This window comes from Ochotona princeps, chromosome 15 (assembly GCF_030435755.1).
Source record: "Ochotona princeps isolate mOchPri1 chromosome 15, mOchPri1.hap1, whole genome shotgun sequence".
Taxonomy (NCBI): domain Eukaryota; kingdom Metazoa; phylum Chordata; class Mammalia; order Lagomorpha; family Ochotonidae; genus Ochotona; species Ochotona princeps.
This window is the reverse complement of record NC_080846.1, coordinates 880,127-899,433: the sequence shown is the minus strand read 5'-3', so window position 1 is coordinate 899,433 and position 19,307 is coordinate 880,127. Positions and strand designations below refer to the sequence as shown.

General features: G+C 63.1%; 1 protein-coding gene across 1 annotated transcript in view; it reads left to right on the top strand.

Moving 5' to 3' along the window:
* TAFA5 (TAFA chemokine like family member 5) overlaps positions 1-19,307 on the top strand; it is a 68,068-nt gene that overhangs the window by 7,289 nt on the left and 41,472 nt on the right. The gene's annotated exons all lie outside the window — the stretch shown is intronic.

Below are 19,307 nucleotides of genomic sequence, written 5' to 3'. Positions count from 1 at the left end.
GGGAACAGGGCATGGCACAGACGCCATGGACACATCAGATGCATGGAAGACGCCGGAGGCACAGAAGGGATCCTGCCCAGCAAAGGCCTCCGGTCTGAGATGTGATGGGCAGCAGAGACAGGCCCTGAGACCAGAGGCCTGGAAAGCTTGTGCCACCCGCCCTTTCTGCACCCCAGGCCCTGGCTCACACCTCGGGCTCGCTGCTGGCCCTGGCCTGGCCCAGCAATGGCAGAATGGAGCAGTGCTGGCTGAGTGTCCTCGATGTCCCCCGAGGGGCACTCCCAGTGTCTCCAACAGCAAGCGCCCGGTTCTCCTTCCCCCAGGGTCTGTTCCCACTGTCAAGCCTTCCCAGCAAGGTGTTGTCAGGAGCCGCCCCCCAAGCTCGCATGCTCTGTTACGAAACCCATGGCAACCCGCCTGGCAAGGGGTCTGCCTGGCCCGCTGCCCCTGCTCCCCAGTAGGGCCCCGTCAGCCATGTCAGAATCCTATCTGAAGAGGGTCAGATTTTTGTGTTTGCCATATCCCATGTGGATCTAGTTGATGGAGTGACGTGGGCTGTTGCGAGGTCTGAGCCCCAGGACATGCTCTGGGGTCTAGCCTGCCACCCTTCCTCGGCAGCAGAGACGCCAAGGAGCCCAGTGCCGAGCCAGCGAGCAAACTGCCCCGGAACCCAGGAGCTCCGCTGCTGGCGGTGCGGGCTCTGGCTAACTCCTTGTGATGGATGGACCGGGCTCAGGCTGATGAATTGGTGCTAATTTGTGTCCTTCAGTTCCTGTGCCGTGGGGGCTGACAAGGCAGCACCTAAGAGCCACGTGGGCACCCGCCATGCCCTTCCCTGTGGTTGGCTGCGTCGCCTGGCTGCCGCTTGGCCCCTTGCCCACATCTGGGAGATGTCCTGTGACCCTGGTGGGGTTTGGCCATCTGCTTGTGGACTCTCCTCTGGGCCAGTCAGGTAACACCCACACCAGGATTCACAAAGGTGGGTGCTGGGCCAGCTGCATCTGATCCTAGACGCTGGTGCTCCCGGAGCCAGAGCCCCAGGGCAGGTGTGGACAGACACGCTGGGAGGGCGTAGGGACCACCTATGCAGGGAGCACTGCAGCGTGTGGCCAGTGGCTGCCAGGTGCCAGAGACCCAGGCGTCAGATGGAGGAGCCCTGGTTTCACGTGGGTCAGCGTCTCCACCTGAGGTTCCATAGGGGAACAGGAAAATGGCTCTTCGACAGGGGGCCTCTGAGCACGCCCTGCACCAGGGAACCCTCCGTCACCCCAGGGGAGCCACCCTGAGATCCCTCCCCCACACCAGGGGAGCCAGCCTAGGACGGATACCCTCCCCCATACCAGGGGAGCCAGACCTTGATGGGAGCTCCCTCCCACACCAGCCAAGCCACCTGGGGACCCCTCCCACCACACTAAGGGAGCCAGCCTAGGACGGGACCCCTCTTCCACACCAGGGGAGCCAGCCTGGGACCCCTCCCCCACACCAGGGGAGCCAGCCTGGGACCCCTACACATACCACGAAGTGAGTACATGGACCCCTCTGCAGCCAGAGCGTACCCCTCCACCTAGCAAGGGTGAGTCAGTGGGTCTCTCCCTGCCACAGTGCCACCAAAGCGATTGTCACCTCCTTGGGCCTTGGGGGCTTCTGGCCATCACCCTCAGAGAGGCAACCTGTGTCCCCCACACCCCAGCCTCACGTGGCCTCCAGCAAGTCTCTGGCCACTGCACGCCCAGGGGGAACACCCCCCCACACACACCTGACATCCTGCCTGAGCGCAGGCCCACACCTGACACTCCTGGGTCAGTGGCCTCCTGGGATGAGACTAAGATCAAGCACCTATTGAGCAGGGATCTCCCCACCACCCCAACAGTGGTGTGGCCCCAGTGCGTGCCCCCTCTACAGTCAGCTGGTTCCGGGCTCAGGGAAGCCGGTGTTGAAGGACACACGAAGGGGCAGGCTTCCACGTTCCCTTGGACCACAGGGGTCCAGGCCTCGGGGACAGCCTGGCTCACGGCCAGCAGCTCTGCTTCAGAGCTCGGCCAGCCAAGGGCAAGCTGGGCTCTCAGCACAGGTACATCTCTGATACCAAGGACCGGAAGGGCCTGGGTGGGGACAGGGCCCGCCCTGTGACCTCACGTGCCTCAGACAAAAATTCTGCAAGGCTCCCGGGGGCACCACTGTCACCAAATCATCCCAGAAGGGTCCAGAGACAGGCCTGTAGCTGAACGGCAGCCACGGGCCCCTTCTCCTGGCACGGCCACCATGGCCGACGCCGCTGCCCTCCTGTCTGGCACCTTCGTGGGGCAGGCAGCAGGGGACAGCTCCCTAGCTTTAGCCCAACCTCCCGCAGCAAGATGGGAGCCAACTCAGGCAAGGGGCAGCACAGGGCTGCCTGCTGCCCAGCCTCCAGACCCTGTCTGTGGATGAGCAAGGGCCAGTCACAGCAGAGCTGTCTGAGCAGTGGGCAGCTGTCCTCCGCTGGGGGCCTCAGCAGCCTTCACAAGGTGCCCCCACTGCGGGCCCCCCTCTGTGCACCTGCTGATCCACACCGGGGCCTCAGGAGCCCTCTGGACAAGGCCAGGCCCTGTGACGCAAGAAAGGCTCTGGAAATTGTTCCCTGTCGAGAACAAGGTTCCCTGGGCGGTGACAGTGGGGTCTCCCTGGGCCGTGGCAATGGGGTTACCCCAAACTGCAGCAGTGGGGTCCCCGGGCAGTGACAGTGGGGTCTCCTTGGGCAGTGGCAATGGGGTTACCCCAAACTGCAGCAGTGGGGTCCCCGGGCAGTGACAGTGGGGTCTCCTTGGGCAGTGGCAATGGGGTTACCCCAAACTGCAGCAGTGGGGTCCCCGGGCAGTGACAGTGGGGTCTCCTTGGGCAATGGCAATGGGATTACCCCAAACTGCAGCAGTGGGGTCCCCTGGGCAGTGCAGTGGGATCCTCCAGGTGGTGACAGTGGGGTCTCCCTGGGCAGTTTGGGGATCCCCCAAACGGTGACAGTGGGGTCTCCCTGGACAGTGGCAGTGGGATCCCCTCTGGGCAGTAGCAGTGTGGTCCCCATGGGCGGTGGCACTGGGGTCCCCCAAGCGGTGGCAGTGGGATCCCCAAGGCTTCCCTTTCTTGAGTGTCCTGGCTGAGAGGGGGTGTTGAGGGGGCAGGGTGAGGTCCTAGGGGATCTGTCCAGGACTGCTAGGCACACAGGGGCTTCCAGGCGGCAATCTGGTGCACCTGCCACGCCCCCAGCCCTCTGGGAATCGCTGGTGGGAAGGAGCTGGGGCAGGGCGTCTGCCATGCGGTGTATGGGGGACGGTCATTGCCAGCACCTCTGGTGGCCCCAGGCCTAGACACGAACGCATTTCCTGTTGATTGGACCCCAGAGGCAAGTGCCGGTGCCCGGGCAGCCACTATGTTCAGGGCCGCTGAGTCCAGCAGGAGCTGGGCATCCTGTGCCCTCTGCTGCCCACCACCGCTGTGGCCTTGACCTCACTGTCAGTGGGGTAAAGAGAAGCCAACTTGGTGGGCGGGGCCGTGGCAGGCAGTTCTGGGATTGGCCCGGCGTGTTCCTGCTGTTGACTTTATGGGGCGCTACCCGAGGACTGATTAAAGCAGATGGCGGTACACCCGGGCGGGGGCGAGGGCGGGTTTTACATTGCGCTCGCTCAGAATGAGGTGAAACGGCATATGCTTGTGGAGATTAGGAATTTTTTAACTACATATTAACGGCTTTTCCTAACGCTCCCCCGGTGCGCTCGGCACATCCCGCCCCTCTGTCACCACTGAATTCTCACCGTGCCCATCCCCAGAACCCCGGGCACGTGGTCGCCGTGTAATGTGAAAACCTTGTCTGCTGCACACTGAACCCATCACAGTGCCCAGGCTCAGAGCTCGGGGTGGCCTTGGCAAGCGCTGGCAAGGTCAGCTACCACTCGTCACTTCCCTGGGGGAAGTCGCCTCCCCACTCAAGTCAGTGCTGTTTGTGGCTGGTCAGCAAGTCCAATGGTCAGGGCATAGGCTCAGGGCGTGGCTGGGCACATGTACATGAGGCCGGGACTGCCCCCCAGGTGCTGGGGCTTTCCCAGGTGCATGGCTGCGGCCGCCAGTCGGCCTAGGCTGGCTCTGCTGTGTGCCCCAGACAGGGCCCTGCACCTGCCTTCCCCAGCCCTGAACACTCTCTGGCACAACTCCACACCCTCCTTGTGGTCTGGGCACCCCCCGTACATGGAGCATGTGGGCATCGCCAGGGGGCCCGGGCCCCAGCCTCAGACACCACCAACTGGCCCTGCATGTGGGGACTGCGTCCGCCCCTGCCACAGCTCTCTGCTCTGAGCTGACGGTGAGGGCCTGGGCTGGAAGCGGTGGCTGGGAGCCCAGGACCCTGGGCCGGAGCTGCCCAGCACGTGGACATCTGGTCCTCTGTAGGCCAGCTCCGCCAAGAAGCCTGAAGTCGCATCCCGGAAACCGTTCCCTGCGCCCCAGGGTGACAAGCCCAGATCTGTTCAGACCCTGGGTCCTGCCTCCACCCAGTACCCGGCATAGGAGGCCCAGGCAGCAGGGAGGGGAGGAGCGTTCTGGCACAGCCTTCCCCCTCCCCCAGTGCAGGGCCCTGGCTCTTGTGTGAAAAGCCCTTTCTTCTCATGGAAAGTGCAGTGGGCACACAAGGGGCCCAGGCCCCACGGCCTCTCTGAGTGCTGGCCGTGGTCCATACGAGGGGCCCAGGCCCCACGGCCTCTCTGGGTGCTGGCCGTGGTCCACATGAGTCACGTGGGGTGTAAGTTGTCAACCTCCTGGGAGAGCCTGCCCTGCACCAACCCCTCCCACCCGCCCATGCCTCCCACACTGGGATGAGCTCACCCAGGCTCCGGAGGTGAGATGAGGTCAGGAACAAACAGGGCACCCTCAGGCAGGGAGTCCAGGCCCCGGATGGAGGCTGGGAGGCCGGAGCGAGACCTCAGTGTGTCTGTCTGTGAGATGGGTCGATGATACCGCAGAAGCCACAGCACAGAGCAGGTGATGCCCACGCGGATCCTGGTCCCCTCCCTGCACCCTGTGCACCCCGGCTGCGTGGCAGGGTGACACCCTCGGGGCGCAGGGCTGGCCTTGACTTCCAAAGGGCCCCTGCCAGCCTCATGCCAGCTGAGTCAGCTCGGGGTAGCTGGAGCTTCCAGGAGCCCTTGGCCCAGGTCCATGAGATTGGTCCATTGCGGGGTCAGGGCACACGGGCAGTGCCACTTCCCCTTCCCTCCAACACGTCCTGCCCCTTCCCCCAGAGGGAGCTCTTGAGTGCACCGTGCCCGAGACCCTGGCTCCTGCCCTGTCTGGACCTGGCTGTCCCACCACCACCAGCCTCCTGCGGCTGACCCCAAAGTGGGAGCAGTGGGGGAGTTTGGATTTGAAATTAACGTGGAATCGAAAGCGACAGAGTAATTTTTCATCCTGCTCGGGAGGTTATTTGCTTGCTCGGCCGATGCTCAGCGCACTGATACCTCGTGTCAAAAGGTAAATGATTTTAAACCAGATTCAATTTAAATTTCATTACATATTTGTAGGCGACGGAGGCCCTGAGCTGGCCCCACCTTCCCTTTGAGGAGCTTTCACTTCTAATAACTCAGGTGCCTAACGCCCTGATCCAGTGATGACACTATCACCAGGCCCGGCCACCACTCAGAAACACAAGTGCATCCACACTCGGGACCCTCAGTGGACAGGCGTGGGGCACCGTCTGGACGCAGCAGGCAGGCGGTGCCTCCCACGCAGATACACCCCTCCTCGCCGCTGCCTGGTGCCCCGGAAGCCTCTGGGAGCAGAGCCAGGCCCCTGGCTGTGGTCAGGCAGTGACTGGGCAGTGCTGACTCTTACCTCTAGCATGCCAGAACCTCGCTGGTGGCTGGGGCCTGGGCTCAAGGTGTGTCAGGCGCTGGGCTGTGCAGAAACTCAGCTCGGGCGTATGGGAACCTCGCTGGTGGCTGGCAGCTGGGGCCTGGGATGGGCCTGCACGCAGGCTCAGGGTGTGCTGAGGTCACACTGGTGTGGGGTAGCCATCACCCAGAGCACCCTGGATGATGTGGGACAGGGAGGTGTGGGGCGGGCAAAGGTCATTGCCTCAGACTTCCTGCAGGGGCCAACCCTACCCACCCTTGGCTTTGCACTTCTGGGGTCTGGACGATGGGAAGATGAATTTCCAGTGTGAGAGCTGCCTGTTGGGGTCCCCCAGGGTTTCTCTCTGTAGGATCACCCTGCCCCCCGCCACCTCGCCTGTGCACATGGACAGTGAGGTGTCTACTGCGTCCATCCTTGGAGTCAGATATGCATCTGTGCCCAGGGCCAGCCTGGCTGGCAGCAGCCTGGTGCAGTGCTCTGCTGGGTGAGGCCAGTGGCCCCGCTGATGGGGCATCCATCATGAGAGGCCTTGATAGCATGAATTTGCATGCCAGCCTCGCCCTGGGGGTAGGGGCAGGTCCAGGTTTCTCCTGGCAAGGAATTGAGAAAGACCTAGTGGTCCAGACTGGGCATGAGGCAGAGCATCGGCTTGGGTGTGGGTGGTGGGCTCCGAGTGCTGAGCCCAGAGAGTAGGCCAGCTCCTCTGGGTACAAGCAAGGGCCCAGAGGCGGCGTGCTGGCCTGTGTCGGGGCCTTCCCAGGGGCTCCTCACAGCGCAGGGTCCAGGGCGCCCACAGAGGGCCGCGAGGAGCCGGGCACTGTGCAGCGTGGTTGCCCAGGCCTTAGAAGCCCAGCAGGCGTGGCTCTAACCCACACACCAGGAGCCTTACTGGTGTTGTCCCCACACAGGAGTCACTGTGCTCCCATTGCGAGCCTGTTGTCACAGCAGCGTGCAGGACCGAAGGCTCTGGATCACAGCCCCAGGGCTGCTGGGGGCGTGCAGGCCCCCAGCTCTCCTCCGTGTCCCCCTCGTCCCCTCTGCAGTGCTAATGGTGGTGTTTGCTCCCGGCGCCACCCAGAAAAGTAGCTGAAAATCACCCAAGCATTAGTCATCGTTAAGCTGGTGATGGGGACGAACTCCCATCACTGTCGCGCACGGACGGTGGCACACTCGGCTCCAGCGGCGGCATTGGCAGGTGCGCACACGCTGAGACCAAGTGGGCGCTGCGGTCACCCAGGTCCCCATCGGACCTGTCGTCCCGGTGCCACGTTCTATCATGAGTGTCATCCACCTTCCTGGCCACCCCCAGGACCTCACCAGCTTCCGCTCAAAGCAGACTGGGAGGGACCACAGCCGAAGCTGGAGAATCCGGCAAAGGTGGGTCTGGGAGAGAAGTCCGAGGCGTGGGCAGCTAGTGGCCCTGCAGGGTGAGCAATGGGGTGGCCGGCCATCTGCCCCCCGCTTCCTTATGTGTGTGCATGTCCAAACCACAGGGTGCCTGCCCAGCCTTTGTGTGGACAGCAAGGTTCTCGCCTGACCCAGAGCCAATGGTTGTCACCAGAAGGGAGGGTCCGGTCCACTATCAGTCCCCTTGGCAGGCACAGCTACTACAGTCTGATGCTGTGGGCACAGGCCAGGGGACGCAAGAGCGCAGGCCAGGGGCTGATGTGGGTGCAGGGTTGTGTGGATGTGGGCCTGGGGGTGGCAAGGGTGCAGGCTTGGGGGTGGTGTGGGTGCAGAGTGCAGTGTGGTGTGGGCGCAGGCCCGGGATGGCGAGGGTGCAGGAGTTACAGCAGGGAGAGGAGGGCACAGCTAACTTTGATAGAGTAGTTGGAAGGCCTTCCTGGTCCCCTTGAAAACCCAGGTGAAGCTGGCTCGGTGGGAGGCAGCGAATTCAGCCCAACAGGACATCAAAAGCTGGCCGGTGACCCTCGGAGTCCATCTGTGGGGGTCTCAGCCGCTCACCGTCTCCAGTCTCGCAGGGTCCATCGTGAAAGACATACGCTCGTCACGTCTCCGTGGGGAAGGCTGTACTTTCTGTCCCCGTGTCCGTCATCATCACCACCATCCCACTCCACTGTCATTGTCGCATGACCGAGCGCTGGCATATCCAGCAAAGGCACCCTGCCACTTGCTACTCAGGAGTCGACACGGGTACCTGGTTCCCCAGCACCAGCTTCAGGTCAGTGGGCCAGCACCTGTGTGAGGGAACTCAGGTGAGGTCAGGTGAGGGGCTCAGGCGAGGTCAGGTGAGGGGCTCAGGCGAGGGGCTCAGGTGAGGGGCTCAGGTGAGGTCAGGTGAGAGGCTCAGGTGAGGTCAGGTGAGGGGCTCAGGTGAGGGGCTTAGGTGAGGGGCTCAGGCGAGGGGCTCAGGTGAGGGGCTCAGGCGAGGGGCTCAGGTGAGGTCAGGTGAGGTCAGGTGAGGGGCTCAGGTGAGGTCAGGTGTGAGCAAGACTCCCGTTTGCACTCCTCACACACTTCCGCACAGAGCCCCGCACCCACATGCCATCTGTCCTACTGGCTGCGCCCTGCCAATCCTGTTTTGCTTGTGGGATGCCGTGTGGCTGGGCCCCGTCCACGCCTTCTGACTTGGGGTCTGGGACCTGTTCAAGGCCAAACACTTGTCCTGCGCTGTGCTTTCTCTCCCTGTCTGTGATGCTGCCCCTCCCGGCCTGCGGGTGACCACTGGGCAGGGACAGAGCAGTGCCCTGGCCCCACCCCTGGAGGGGCTGCAGCAGCTCCAGAAACCCCATGGGTGCCGGCATCGCACCACCCACTGGTTCCCCTTCAGCCACCCCGGGGGCTCCCATGGGGTGGCCCTCCTCCCTGGTCCTCCCTGGTCCTCCCAGTGGGGGCCCAGGCCAGGTGGCATCTGCGTGTCCAGTGCGTGGTCAGTCTGTATCTCTGAGTTTTCATCGGGAGAAGAGTGAGCTAATCATGTTGGTATCTGCTGAATAGACTTTCAAAGCTCGCAAGTCGGCAGCCTCACCGGGCGAGGGGAACCGGCTGAAAACAAGCTGTGAGCTGTGTCGTTGGAAATGCCGAGCGGATGGTTCCTGTTGTCTTGCTTTGTTCCTTGAATGTGTCATTAGGAAAAATTACCGGTGACATGGCCTATGAGCTGGAAGGCGGCGGTCCCTGTAACTTCTTTAAATGGTTTCCCCTCTGTGGGCGTTCTCTGGCTGGCTGCCGGGACCACCGTGGCTCCTGTGAGGTCTGCGTCCTGTGAGAGAAAGCATGGCTGCTCCCCAGGCAGGGCCCGCCCCACCCCTGCTGTGAGGGACAGGGGATGACGGGAGGAGGGGGTATGACGGCGTGGGGCCCCAGCACCAGGGCTGCTCCAAACCCCCACCCTGTGGTTGTCTTACTCCCATGGGGTCTCCTTGAAGCCCAGCAGGCCTCTGGCCTCAGGTCACCAGTACACATGATGGGAATTTGTGTCTGCCCCTGCAGGTGAGGGGACGCGCAGTGGGACAGGCTCAGAAGTTTCCACCGCAGACCGAGGGTGTGGGGGGGCAGAGAGGAGAGGAGAGTGTGTGCCCAGTGGGCAGCCGGGGCAGGTGGGCAGAGGGCAGAGCAGCCACAGGGCGTCAGGTCCTGCTGGTGCCCAGAGCCAGTCGCAGCTCCTGCCCTCAGCCGCCAAGACCTCTCTCCCAGGCACTGGCTGGTGGGGCTGAGGGCAGCGACACACACACATGTGCACCAATACACACATGGGATGGGGTACTCTGCCAGCACAGGGGTGCCACCCTGAGGGCAGACTGGTGGATGCCAGGACACAGGGAACACCAGGCGTGGTTGGGCAGGGCTGAGATGGAGACCACGGAGAGACCCAGCAGCAGCAACAGACTCTAGGAGATGTCTGAGCCACTCCCTGCTGGGGTTCACCTGCCCATCCTCAGGGCCAGCCCAGCAGGTGCGTTGGTGCCAGCAGGCCACCCAGGGCATTGTGAGGACTCTCCCGCCCCACCTGCAGCGCCCCCAGACAGGGTCCTGGCCTTGGGAGCTGTCATCCCTCAGAGCCGGCCACCAGTGGGGTCCCCGCCAGGCTCCAGCGCCTGCCAGAGAAGCCTGTGACTCAGAAGTTGGAATGACTTCGTACAATAAAGTGAGCACGAAATCCCGCTCTCTGGTGACTCATGGAAACACAGCCGATCGTGCGCCACACACGGGCACGCAGACCCGCGGCCGAGCAGTGTGTGTCTGCGTGGAGAGGCAGGTGCATACAAGACCCCGATGTCAGAGAGAATGGACAGGCTGTGCAGTCAGGAGACTTGTCTGATGTCACATGGTCTAGGTGCACACGTATGTGCAAGGGCTGTAGGACTTGACACGTGTTAGGGTGTAAGCTAGTAACACGTGCCTGCCATGCAAACCCGGACTGCACGGCACACACACACATCTGTGAACACACATTTACAGACACTTGTACATGTATGTATACGCAGGCACATGTGTGTACAGACATGCACTACATGTGTGCAGCATAAACAGACATGTGCATGTGCACGTATGTGTATAAACTTGAGCACACATACACAGTGTCCTGTGCATATCCACTGTCACACACACATGGGCACAGACTCTGTGCCCTGGGCACCCTGGAGCTGTGGCCCTGCGCAGCGAGGCTGAGTCTCCTGAGAGTGGCTTGGCATCGGGCGTCCCTCCGTGAGCCTGGGACTGCTTTTCCGTGCCCCCTCGGGCCAGCACACACAGGAGACTCCGGAGCCTGCGGCCGCCGCGCAGGGCAGACTCCGGCGGCGAGCTCCAGTGTGGAGAAACAGAGCAGAGATTGGCCGACAGAGCCTGGAATCAAGCATGTTTGCTTTGTTCAGTGGCGACTTCTGTGTCCAGGAAGGACATGCCCTCGGTTGCCACACACCGGCAGGTGCTGCGGTGGGGCGGGCATGGCTGCCCTGACACAGCACCATGGTGGGCCAGGCCAGGGCTCCAACCCCCATGACCAGAAGGGGACAGCCCCAGGCTGCCTGAGCGGTTTTTAACTCTTGGGTTTCCATGTCAACCATGTGCCCGTCTTCCTTGTCGGTGGCTTCCGGCCTCAGCTCTCCACTGTACCCAGACAGAACGCCTTTGTCCACGGCAGGCAGCCGAGGGACGGGGTGAGTAGGGAGGCAGGACCGGGCACCCCTGTCCTGGGCAGCCGGGATCGCCCCTGGCGGAGGGAGCTGGGTCAGGGAGCCCCTCCTGGGGGCGCCCAAGAGTGGCAAGGGAACCGTTGCCCCAGATCGCAGCCCGGCCAGGCTTTAGATGTGGCAGCAACTGTGGAAGGCCTGAGGCTTGATGGCTGTGCACTGGTGGGATGTGTAGTGGGATGGAATGTTCTAGGTTCTCCCTCCCTTTCCTCTGCCAGTGAGAGACGAGGGCACAGGTGGGAGGGGAGGCCTGTGCCACCCACCCTGCCAGGTGGGGAGAAGGGGCCAGGCTCTCCTCTCATGTCCTCAGCCATGTTCCTGTGCAGGGGCCTGCCTGGTGGGAAGGGACAGGGAAGGGCTGGCCCAGACCCTAACCTGGACACTTAGGGTCCTCTCTGAGACCTCAGCAGGCTCAACCCCTGTGGACTGGGCCCCGGGCTGGCGCTGTGTCACAGTGGCCCAACCTTTGCCTGTGATGCCAACCTCCCATTCAATCAGTGGTTCAAGTCCCGGCTGCTCCACTTCCCACGCGGCTCCATGCTGCTGTGCCTGGAGAAGCAGTGGAGGGTGGTCCAAGTGTCTGGGTTCTCGCACTCACGTGGGAGACAAGGGAGGACTTCTGGGACCCTGGCATCAGCCTGGCCTAGGTGCCGCTATGTGACCATTCAGGAGTAGACTCGAGTGAGGCTCTCTCTCTCACCACAACTGCCCTGCAAATAGATAAAGAAATAAATCCCAAGGGGAAAAAAAAAAGCAAAAACTGAAGCTGCCCCAGTCCAGGGCCCTTGGCAGGACCAAGCAGCCAGGAGCTCCGTGCGACCCCAGACTTAAGGTCTCACCCCGTGTCTGTCCAAGGCAGCGCAGGCTGCGCTCCAGGCACCCCTGGCAAGGCCTCGGAGCACCCATGCAGCCCATGGAGAAAGCTCTGGAATTGCGCCACACTGGCCTCGTCCCCAGGGTCTGATCTAAGTGCCTGTGATGTGCCAGCTGCAGGAGCTGTGCTGGGAGCCCAGGCCTCTGTGCGGGGTGACCTGGAGCCGTGGGGGCTGGGAGGCCTCGCCTGTACCCAGCGACAGCTGGACCTGGGGGCCGTCTGCTGACCTGCGGAGTAATTGCTGTTTCCAGAGCACTTTCTGGGTAAATGAGGACATGCTCGAGTCTTGTGGAGGACACCGGCTGTCTGCTTTTAAAAGCAGGCCAGCCCAGCCCCGCAGGGCCCTGAGGAAGTGGCCAGGGAGACCCGGGGGAGATCATCGGAGGTAAACAGGTGCCCTCCTAGGACAGGGGCTGCTCTGTGGTCCACGCAGGAGGACCTCGCTGTGCTGTGGCCACTCGTAGCTGGGGCACACGGCTGATTCCCTCTTGGCACAAGTGCCGTTACATGGAGACTTCCTGGAGACGTGATGGTCAGACGGCTGCTCCCTCCCCTACTGCTGAAGACCTGCTACTCCAGTCAGGGAACAACAGGTGCCCCCATGCTGGGCGGTCTCCCCAGAACCACCAGCAGGGGATGTTCCAGCCAGACCCGACTGGACCCTTCCCAGCCCCGAGCCGACTCAGGCCTGGCCTCATGGTCCACACCATGGCCTGGGGTGAGGGCGGTGAGATGCAGGTGGCTGGGGGCAAGCTGGAAGAAGCAGGGAGTTGGGGCGCACACTGGCCACTGGGTGTCCAAGCCTGGAAGCCCCATGTCCCCTTCTTCCCAGCCCTGCCATGCCGTTCCTGTCCGAGCCTAGGGGCGTCAGAGGAACGTCTGATCAGTGACAGGGTCCAGGTGTGTCCAGTGCCAGGTGGGCTGGCTTCCTCCACTTCCGCGGCTCGGGGTGCACCGTGTCCCACATCTGGCCCCTTTGTGCTGGGGAATGCAGGGGCCCCTGCTGCCTGGAGGCCCATCACCCGCATGGACCCCTGGTGGACAACAGGAAGGCCTGCCTTGACACATCACACACTGTGAGAGGACGACCCGAGGCGCTGCAGCCTCAGCCCCTGACCAAAGTCGCCCCAGCTCCCGGCAGAGCCCCGCCCATCTCAGAGCCTCTGTCGTGGACTCCGGTGAGTCCGCGCCCTGATCCCTGCCTGCCATGCTGCTCTGGGACCATCTCCGAGTTCTCCCATCACTCCCATCCTCACCCTCACACCACGCAGGCGCCGTCCTGGGCTCAGGTAGCTGCATGGCACCCAGTGTGGCCAGCCGGCCATCCCCCACCAGCAGTCACGCTGGGAAGGCTGGGCTGTGCCCTGGGGCAGCTTCCCCTGTGGGTGCAGGATCTCAGCTGGGGAGACGGGGCCCCGGGTGCAGCCACGCACCTAAGGCTGCTGGGTCTGTGGGGGCAGCCTGTCCTGAACCCACACCGTCCACCAGGCTCCTGACCGGGGAAGCACAGGTGGCCCGGCAGGCATTCCAGGGCCCTGGGCCTGGTACAGAGGGCGTCCGCTCATGTTTGCACAGGAGGTGGACATTTGCTGTCATGGAGTCTTCAGGTGTCTAAGGTCCGGCAGGAATGACGGCTCTGCCCAGGCACGTGTGACTGTGAGGATCCCCGAGGCGCGTCCCCACAGCCCTTCACCCCAGGGAGGTGCCAGAGCCCACCCCAGCAGCTGCACAGAGGAGAGCCCCAGCCTTACCGGCTGGCTGGCCTCCACCTGGTGACACCCAGGAGTGCCCAGCAGGGCTACATCCCATCCCAACTTGTTTCCAGGCCCTCCCCGGCGCCGCACCTGTGCCTGAGGAGCGTCTCCCAGGACCAGCTCTCCGGCTCACCCCTAGTGTGAGTCAGAATGCAGAGTTTTCAATCTTGCAAGAAAAGTAGAAATTTCTCCTGGAGCAGGGTGTCTAGTGCCACCCAGGAAAGCGCACCGAGAGGAAGGCTGAACGGGGCTTTCATAAAGTGGACGTACAATCCATGCTAGGTGCACAGCAGCAGGGCGGGCACTGGGTAGTTCTGGAAACAATCACATCTCAGACAGAGTGAAAGTTTCCGAGCCCAGCATGCCCTTAAACAGTGACATCAAACAAGCCAGAGGCGCTCCATTCAGAGCCGCTCCCGAATGGGCAGGTTTGCAGGTTGTGGCTGGTTTTTGTCAGTCTTGTCTGTTTTGCTGAGGAATGTCACTGACAGACATGTCTCGCTCAGCAGGCAGACAGAGCATGGAGCCAGTCCTGTGTCCCCACCCTGACTGCAGATGCCCCAAGTCCTGCGTCATTCCACTCACCCTGCAGGAGGACCTCACGGTGTGACCGGGGCTGCCCTGCTCACCTGCAGGAGGACCCACAGTGTGACCGGGGCTGCTCACCTGCAGGAGGACCCACAGTGTGACCGGGGCTGCTCACCTGCAGGAGGACCCACAGTGTGACCGGGGCTGCTCACCTGCAGGAGGACCTCATGGTGTGACCGGGGCTGCCCTGCTCACCTGCAGGAGGACCCACAGTGTGACCGGAGCTGCTCACCTGCAGGAGGACCCACAGTGTGACCGGGGCTGCTCACCTGCAGGAGGACCCACAGTGTGACCAGGGCTGCTCACCTGCAGGAGGACCCACAGTGTGACCGGGGCTGCCCTGCTCACCTGCAGGAGGACCCACAGTGTGACCGGGGCTGCTCACCTGCAGGAGGACCCACAGTGTGACCGGGGCTGCTCACCTGCAGGAGGACCCACAGTGTGACCGGGGCTGCCCTGCTCACCTGCCGGAGGACCCACAGTGTGACTGGGGCTGCTCACCCTGCAGGAGGACCCACAGTGTGACCAGCGCTACTCACCTGCGGGAGGACCCACAGTGTGACCGGGGCTGCCCTGCTCACCTGCAGGAGGACCTCATGGTGTGACCGGGGCTGCTCACCTGCAGGAGGACCTCATGGTGTGACCGGGGCTGCCCTGCTCACCTGCAGGAGGACCCACAGTGTGACCGGGGCTGCTCACCTGCAGGAGGACCCACAGTGTGACCGGGGCTGCCCTGCTCACCTGCAGGAGGACCTCATGGTGTGACCAGGGCTGCCCTGCTCACCTGCAGGAGGACCCACAGTGTGACCGGGGCTGCTCACCTGCAGGAGGACCTCATGGTGTGACCGGGGCTGCCCTGCTCACCTGCAGGAGGACCCACAGTGTGACCGGGGCTGCTCACCTGCAGGAGGACCCACAGTGTGACCGGGGCTGCTCACCTGCAGGAGGACCCACAGCTGCCCTGCTCACCTGCCGGAGGACCCACAGTGTGACTGGGGCTGCCCTGCTCACCTGCGGAAGGACCCACAGTTTGACCGGGGCTGCTCACCCTGCAGGAGGACCCACAGTGTGACCAGGGCTGCTCACCTGCAGGAGGACCCACAGTGTGACCAGGGCTGCCCTGCTCACCTGCGGAAGGACCCACAGTTTGACCGGGGCTGCTCACCCTGCAGGAGGACCCACAGTGTGACCGGGGCTGCTCACCTGCAGGAGGACCCACAGTGTTACCGGGGCTGCCCTGCTCACCTGCGGGAGGACCCACAGTGTGACCGGGGCTACTCACCCTGCAGGAGGACCCACAGTGTGACCAGGGCTGCCCTGAGCTCTGCACTACTCTCTGCAGGAAGATGGCTGACAGGGACATGCAGGTGTCTCCCATGTGGGGACAGCTCCATGCCTTGGTGCCACTGTAAGGCTAGCCTGAGCTGGCCCCACACCTCCAGACTGCCCACAGAGGTGAGAACGGCAAAGCCATGTGAGGCACAGACCTGTGCCCACGTGCTGTCTCAGGGTTTCCCAGGGAGGCTGGGGGGAGCACAGTGCTAACTGTTAGCACCACTCAGCCTCCTCGGGCCAGCTGTGGCGAGGGGCTGGCGTGTTCAGACTTTTGTCACTTGAAGGTGTGCCAGGCACTAACCTTGAATGTCCCAGCACCCATGCCTGCCTGCCAGGGAGCTTGCCCACCCACCTGGGTGGTGGAATGCTGCTCCCCGTCTTTCCCGAGTCCTGACCAACCAGGGGACCTTGGGGTCTCCAGCTGGGGAGTTGTCCCTGGAGGCCTGGTCCAGGCTGACATTCTGAACACAGGCCTTGCCGAGGGAGAAGGCAGCAGAGCAGGATTGATGCTGCTTTTGGCTCCTGGGGAAGGGGCGGCCAGCCATCCCCCAGGAGTGGCTTGCATGGTCCCCAAGCTGAGGCCTGAACCGTGAGGCCCTGCTGGGCTTTCAAGCGCTGCAGGGAGCGGTTAGCCACCGAGTGTTCTCTGCCTGTCCCTTCCTCTTCCACATTCCCCAGCATCTACCCAGAGCTGCCCGTAGGGCTCAGCCCTGTCCCCCAGGAACCGCTGTGGTCATTGGCGTCATTCAGCAGTCCTCAGGGTGGCAACTCAGACGCCTTCGGGCCCCTGTGGGCACTGTGGAGCAGGGCCAACCTGAGGCTGCCCTGGACTAGGGTGCGGGTCCCCTCATACCCAGGGTCGGGCAGGACCAGAGCCACATGGACGTCTGGCAGAGGGAGGTGGCTGGACGGGCACCTGGGTAAGCAGAGCTTGGGTCAGGAAGGGGCATGGGGTGGGCACTGCAAGGCTGGAGGAGGGGCTGAGAGAGGCTACTGCACTCCTCCAGCTACCTGCCCAGGAAGGACTGGCAGCCCCTTTGTCAGCACAGTCCACAGGTGCCTTAGGGAAAGGGGCTTCGGGGCCAGGAGTCTTCGGCAACTGAGGCCCAGCCCAAGGTCCCAAGGTCATGGTGGGATGCCTGGAGGCCCTGGACAGAGGCCTGCTGCAGGCAGGGACCCCCTCAGGAAGTCTCAGATGCCTGGCAAGTGCTGGGTGGCGCTCGGGGTCCCGGCCTGAGGACAGTGAGCAGGCCAGCAGTACGAGCAGGGGGCGTGCATAAACGGGCGCCTCACGGATTCTCGTGTTAGTATCTCAAGCCTAACTGGGAGTCCTTGGCGCCCAGGGCCCAGGTGGGCCGACGGACACACAGTATCTGGGGGCTCCGGCCCCAGGGGAGGCACCCTGTTGTGGCCGATGGCAGAAACCCAGTGTCCCCTTGGTTCAGCAGGGACTGCAAACAGCCAGTTGGCCAGACTCAATCTTTGTCTCGTCGTACGAGTTTGTTTTTCTAGACTCTCTCCAAGTCTGTTTTAATCCGCCCAAAGAGGAACTAAGTTTGATAAATAAAAGAAGATTAAAAGTGGTAGAGAAAAGTGTGTTTTCCCCAGCTCCCGAGAGGGCGCTGCCAAAACCGAAGCGTCGACACCAAAATAGAAGTGATCAAAATGTCTCATTATATCTCTATTTTCAAATGAGAAGGCGCAGGCGGCCTGAGCCCAGCCACTCGTGGGCCTGGGAGCCGACCCGGCCCCGGCAATCGGCAGGGAGGCCCTGCCATCACTACTGAGGAGCTGCCTTGTGAGAGGGGCAGGGCCCACGCGTGCTCCCTGGCCAGGGTCCTAGGGCAGGGAGCTCTGGGGCTGCTGCGGGGTGACCCCGTGGTGCAGCCCAGGCCCAACCAGGCTGGCTCTTTGCAGGCGGGAAGGGCAAGGGGCCCCTGTGCGTGAGGTCCCCAGGCCTGCAGTAGAGGAACGGCTTGGTCAGCACCAGCCACGCATGGCGCTTGGTGGTCTCAGTGGCGAAAGCTGCTCGTGCCAAGGGCCCTGCCCACAGCTGGACATCACCTGACGGGATTTAGACCACAGCCTTCTAAACCAGTGGTTCTTATGGCTCCCTGTCAGTTGTAACTGGGAGTTGCTCCCCCTGCAACTGACTCGGAAACCCTGGGGGTGACCAGGTGTGACAAAAACCACACCCCTCCCCACGGTGACCAGGGGAAGTGTCACTGATCCTGACCAGCGCACAGGCCCTCACTCCGCGGTGTCCTCTTCCATCCTGCATGTCGATGTGTATGGGAGGGGAGGACATGCTCCCAGCTCCGGGGGCTGTGGCCTCTGCAGGCGCTGGTAGGAGCCCCGCTGGGACAGAGGGTCCCAGCCTCACAGGCCTGAGCTTTTGACTCGCACGCGTCCAGGGTGGGATGACCAGGAGACACCCCCTGTGGACAGTAGGTTGCCTGTGCCTGCCCAGGTCCCTCCAGTCAGCGTGAACTTGGCTTCCCAGCCAACCTGTGTGTGTGTTTGAACCTAACCAATGGGGGACGCGGTGGCACGGGCTGGGGTCTGCACACCAGTCGCAGCAGGTGGGTGGGGCAGGCCGGGCTCTTCTGGCCTCAGCAGTGACCTACCAGTCCTGGCCCCTTCCCCCCGTGTCCCTGTGTCACCGTGCCAGCCGTTGGGCTCCCTGCTGCACTAGGCTGGCCGCTTTCTCGGAATCTCTTCTCTTCCACGGAAGGCGTGTGCCTGGCACCATCACCCTGCACAGCAAGGAGAGAAGTCCACGCACACACCAGATAGAGCTGACGCCCTTAGCGTGAGGTGACCCCATCGGTCGCTCAGGCCTCATCAGCTATCCCATCCTCTGGCCACGGCACCCGTCGCTTCCCTTGGCCAGATGTGAGGGCCCATCTGCCCCCATCGAGGACAGCAGCGCGGAGCAGTCACAGGTGTCCAGGCCGTGCATGGCTGTAGGACAGCCCCATGCAGTGCCTGGGGCTCCGTCAGGAATTCCACCGTGGAACTCCTTGATATTTGGCTTAAAGTTCATCTCTAAATATAGCTCCGTGCGGGGCCGGTGTTGTGTTTAGGTGTGCATGCGTGCCGGGACGTGCCGGGTGGAGCTTGTGGTCTGCCCCGGGCCCCCGGCCAAGGGGATCCTGGTGGCAGACACGTGCGCGCCTCTCTCCTCACAGACCCCTTCCAGGGCACCAGGCCTCCAGAGGGCCCGTGGTGCCCTGTGCAGGTGAGAAGTCTTTGGTAGGCATCTGAGCTGGGAGGGGTGCAGGAGGCACAGAGTCGCCAAGGAAACGTGGGGGGTGTGGGAAGGCATGCTCAGGCCGCAGGGTGTCCCCCAGCCTCCAGGGCCCCCTCTGCCTCGCCTGCTCACGTGTAGCCTCCGCCATGGGGTCTGGGCCCCAGCAGGCCTCTGGGGTCCTCCTTTCAGAAGAGGGCCCTTACCTGCCTACTGGCCCCCACGTAGTGGATCTGGGAGCCACGGCAGCCGCTGGCCCTGGAGGAGGACAGAGCTGGGTTTGCTTGGAGCCATCAACCACCCCTGAGTGGTTGTGACAGGGACATCTACCTGGTCTGGGCCCCGCCGGTGCCCCATCATGTAAACTCCCTCTGGGGCTCTCAGCGCTGGGCAAAGTGGGGGTCCCTCGCAGCATAGCCGTACTTACTCCATCACCAAACGTGTTGGAGGTGCGGCGAGACGCTAACAGCCTCAAAACC